This window comes from Microtus ochrogaster, unplaced genomic scaffold (assembly GCF_000317375.1).
Source record: "Microtus ochrogaster isolate Prairie Vole_2 unplaced genomic scaffold, MicOch1.0 UNK18, whole genome shotgun sequence".
Taxonomy (NCBI): domain Eukaryota; kingdom Metazoa; phylum Chordata; class Mammalia; order Rodentia; family Cricetidae; genus Microtus; species Microtus ochrogaster.
The window spans coordinates 4,387,328-4,392,400 of NW_004949116.1; the positions used below are offsets into that span (position 1 = coordinate 4,387,328).

Here is a 5,073-nt window from a genome sequence, read left to right on the forward strand (position 1 = left end):
GGGTCGAGCATGGACCAGAAGTGGTAGGAACTTCTGTCCCTTTGTGTATTCACCCGTCCACCTATCGTGTTTTTGCTGCGGGCTGGCTCACCAACCTGATCATTATGTCGTCTTTCCCTGAGATGCTACTGGGCTAGGGGCATAGGAGTGAGAACTGGGGGAGGGGTGGGTGTAGACCCAGTATAGACGTGGACTTCAGTGCAGTTTTGGAGCCAGTGAGGGGTGGACATGGGGCAGTGTGGGCACAGTGTGTAACTGGACACTGCTGTGGGAATTCATTCTGCCAATCGCTTCGGGGTACCGGCCTTAGGGCGTGGCCTTGTGTGCCACGTCAGGACTGATAAGCTGGAGAAGGAAGCACACTGGCTCTCTTGCTCTGGCTGGTGCCTGGCGTGGTCGGAGACCCAAGCGGCGGATGGATGGGATCAGAGGCGGCTTCAGCCCTACTCTGTATCTGTGAGTTTGCCCTTTTCATTGCACCCCTTAGTGAAGTGGGTTTTTATACCTTTTGTGAGTTCATGCTTCAGGACGCAGTCACCTGGTTGGATAGCATGCAATGGTGGATGCCTGAGTCTGCCTTTCTATTCTCTACAGGATGGCTGTGGAGAAACCGGTCCCCTCCCTCTGTTTGTCCTGTGGACTCAGACGGAGCTGAACAGTGTAGACATCTATGCTGTTTCCTTGAGAGCTTATCAGAGAGCACATTTCAGTGGAATTATCCACAGGGAGAACCTGCCTGCCTGCCTGCTTGCCTTGCTGGCAGTACCCATCCCTGCAGCTGCTGGTGCTGGTGGTGCTGTAGGCAGTCACTGTGCCTCTGGCATCCCTGGAGACCTGGTCCTGCATGATAACTGCTGCCCATGAGATGCCCTGTCGGACCCCACAAGACAGAGTACCTTTCACTGTCGCCATAGGCAACTGTCTTCTAAGCCAGTTTCTCCTGATACCAGGAGTGTTAGCTTGGAGGATAACATAGACCCAACCCTGCATCCAGAGCTAGGCAGTGGGAACCCCACTCAGCCTCAGAGCAGCCGACGTGGTCCTTAGTGGGAAAAGACAATGGCACAACATGCAAATATGTCTACCGCATCCCTGTCCAAAGCTAAATGACAGGGACAAGATCTTGGGCTTTAGCTCAGGCTTCACTCTGGCATGACTGCCATTTTCCCTCTGTGTATTAACTCTTTTGGAGCCTGCATGTGTGGAAACATTACTTTCAGTGCTGCTGTGTGAACAATTCTTTTCCTGGGCACAGGGTTTTCAGCCATCTTTCCAGCTGATCTGATCTGTTATGGCTGGGACAACTTTGTTCACTTTGAAACCATCCAAATACCGTAGCACTAGCCCCAGGAGACCATTGCTGTTTACAAAGTAGATGAACATAAGACAATGAGTGGCCTGAGTCAGTGGAGGGACAGTAGCCAGCGGCTCTGCCTTTACTGGTGCTCTGGAAGGTGGCAAACTCTAGGAGACACAGGTAGCATCTTGGGCAAGGCATCCACTGGGATGGGGGTGGTGTGGGGAGGCTATGGAACTCATCTTTTCCAAATGTATGGACTGGGAGTTATGTACTATATGCAAAGGCTGCTTGAAGAGGCATAACAGGCTGCCCAAGTACACATATGTGTGCTCTGGGCCCCTCTAAACATGAGACTCCTTTCTTGTTTGGCTCGGCCTCCTTCCTCCTTTCTTTATGTCAAGCCATCTCCTTTCTTACACAGAAGATCCCAGTGCAAAGTGATTATCTGCTGCCCCAAGCACCCTTTGGCTCATTTACGGGGCTGCATGAACAGGGACATCTGGATGCCAAGAGGACGGGAGAAACCTACAGGAAAGGCAGTGCCGGAGTGGAGGTTAGAGCCACAGCTCCATGAGTTGGGAGATGGGTTCTGTCTTTATCTCTTTACCTCTGTCCTAAGTCAAGTGTGCATGCCTGTAGAAACTGCCAATTTGCTTCCTATAGAAGAGTACCACCCCTGCCCGGCCTCAGATCTCCCAGTCCTCGGGAGTCTTTTTGCTGCAAAGCCTTACAGACGTGAAAGTGGCCTTAGCCACTCTAGTCCTTGGCTCCGCTGTGCAAACATGGCCTAACTTATATGTGGGTTCCTGCAACCCAAGACAGGATTGATGGTTGTTGTCTGGAGAATGAATCCCGGCCCTGTCCCTCCTCTCTTCTCCAGGTCTCTCTCTTCACTGCAGCACTGGCTGTCCAAGTCCCATCAGGCCCATCCTGACCGAGTCTCTACCTCACCCTACCCTCATTTTGCCTTGTTTCTTCAAGCTGTGGCATCCCATTTGCCTTTCTTTTTTTGTGTGTCAGATGCCACAAGCTTAGGGCCAGGTACAGGGCAGAAACTTGGGAGAAAGGATGCTTGACTCAAGTCATGGGGTCTCTTGACACTGTCCTCTCCAGGAACCCGAACGAACAAGCTGGATGCTGTGGATCTCATCAGTGTGCAAGTCTTCTGAGTGGCAAAGATCCCGATTACTCTGCGTGAAAGCTCAGGCTGTTTCTTAAGCTGGAGGATGGGAAGCAGAATGGAGTCAATGGGGAGTCGCCAGATAGGTTGTAACCTCGGCACTCAGGCAGGTAAGGTAAAGGATCACAAGTTCAAGACCAGCCTGGGACACATAGTAAGTTCCAGCCAGTTAGTAGTGAGAGCCTATCTCAAAAACACCATGAACAAAACACCATGAACAAAACAAAAACAGCCTGCTCTATAGGGCCAGACTGTGTGCGGTCACCCTCTACACATCTCAGGTCCACGCTGGTTTATTTTAAGACTTAAGGAAAGATACAACAAACTAGATTTTCAGGTCTTCTGAGGGGATTTCAAAGGCAGAAATCCCAAGTTGCCCCACCAAGATGTCGGCTTGACTTGAAAGTTGTGGTTCCACGGAGCTCGTGAGTACACCCTTGAACTCACGTGAGGAAAGCGGCTTCACACCTGAGCTGCAGTTCTGAAGGGCTGGGTACTTGCCTCTTCTCAAGAAAGCTTGCAGCTCTGACTCATAAATATTGTCAGTGAGCTCCTCCGGCGAGCGTTGTTCTGACTGAAACTCTTTGATAATGTTTTTAAGACTACACCGATCCCCTGCCCCGCCGCCGGCAAGTGGGGTGTTTGATTGCTGTCTGAGGCTCACGGCATTTCCTAATGAGAGAGTTAAGATTTCAAAAATTCCCCAAGTTGTGAGTGGAGTAATCCACCCTCTGCCTCAGCTTCAGAGGGGTACACAGCTGCCCACAGGCCTGTGGCTTGCAAAGCATGACCGCGGAGGGAGACTGCATATCTGAAGGGCTGAGCGGGAACTTAGCCTACAGAAAAAAGACCTGGGTCAGGGTGAGAAAGCCCTGCCAGGGGGAGCTCTGCAGGCCTCATGCATCCACTGTAAATACCCCTCTTCGTCCACTTTCCATGCTCACAGCCTCAGCCAGTAACATCTGATAAACTCAGGAGGTTGGCTGGCTTCCAGAAAGGACATGCCTCCGGCCCTTGGCTCATCCATCCCTGGTATTAATCTGGGAGTTTTCCAGCACTCAAATGCAACTGAGTAACGCTTGAAAGGGACTCTGGAGTCTCCAAACCCTGAAAGCCACATTTTGTTGCCCCTGGCTTGAGTAGAGAGTCCTGCTCTGTTCTGCAGACAGATGCCAAAGAGGTGGCCTGCAGGACCTGGCCTCCTACCTTGTCCCCGCTCTCCCACTATCTAACGAGAGCAGAGATATCACAGGGAAGAGTCCTGTGTGAAAGAAGCTACAGGGACAGAAGGCACAGTTTCCTGGGCAACAGAGACTGTAAGGGCTGTGAGTATCTCCCCTGACTGCAGAGATGGTCTATCTCTCTGTAGTGAGCTAGGAAAGAGACTAAAGGACTCTACCGTATGGAGTGGGATGTAATGGCCTGGTGCAAAAGGGACCACAGGATGTTTGGTGCCTCCAGGGAAGGAAAAGTAGAGAGCTCAGGCCTTAGGCAGGGCAAGGAGCTGAACCTGGGTCTGGTAAACAAGCATTCTGCTCACACTGGTCAGTGGTGACAACCTGTTGATGACAGATGGATAGAGAATGAGGGTGTGAATGACCTGGGCTTCTCTGTCTTCAGTAGACGGGGACATTGTAAGACTTATCTAAGTAATTTAGGGACAATGCTAGCCACAAGCTGACCCCAGCCCACAGCAAATGGGCACTTCCTAGCCAATGTAAAGCTCAGCTGTCACACCGGTGGGACCAAACCTCTGGAATACCTAGCTACCTGGGAGGGCTAGTGAAATGGACAAGAGTTAAGACATGGGTTGGGAAGGGTCCCTCTTGGACTGCGCCCAGACACTTGTGGGTGTTTCTCCAGGCTGGTTTTGCGACGCCGTGTTCCAAACGTCATGCTGAGGTCTCTCAGGAAAAGAGGAAGGTGAGTCACCCCACTCAAGGCCCAGAAGGGTGAGACACAACACAGCGATCTGAACTGTTGCAGGAAGTGGCCAGTGCCTCACAACTTTGGTGTCCCTGCCTGGATTGCTCAGATGATGAGGGCAGGCCATGGTGTCAGGCCAGCCATGGTTTCCCTGGGTATTTCACACCTTAAAAACATATAATAATAAAGATAATTCTGCTAAACAATGCTGCTAGAGAATCAGAAGGAAAGAGTTGGCACTGTTCTGGAGGGGTCAGAACTGCCTGGGACTCACTGTGAGGTACGAAGTATGTTCCTATCAGGCCACACCTACCGTGGAGAGCAGTGTCACCAAGTGTGATGATGTACCAGCCTTTTTCTCCACTAACAGGCAGTGGGGACTGTCTCAGACCATTCTGGGCCACAAAGGACATGCTGCAGAGGGAGAGGAGGACCCTTAATCCAGGCAACAAAGAGGCAGTGTATCAGCTCTGACTGCTCTGTGCTTAGGAAACATGGGCTCCTTGAATTCTGTTATGGGGCACATTGCTGGTTCTTGGAAGCACCCAACCTGGTATCATCACTGACTGCAGCGCAGGCTGTGGAAGCCTTTTCTATAGTGCACAAAGAGTGAGGATGAAATCACTTAAGGACAGCCCTGGGGAGGGCAGTGGCAAGAACAACACGC

General features: G+C 51.5%; 1 long non-coding RNA gene across 1 annotated transcript; it reads left to right on the forward strand.

Annotated features, from left to right (window-relative positions):
* Positions 1-1,746: 1,746 nt before the first annotated feature.
* On the forward strand, positions 1,747-4,529 carry LOC113458388. The gene is made up of 3 exons (XR_003378779.1): positions 1,747-1,853; positions 2,414-2,590; positions 4,344-4,529. It is a non-coding gene; the product is annotated as an uncharacterized LOC113458388 (long non-coding RNA).
* Positions 4,530-5,073: the final 544 nt, after the last annotated feature.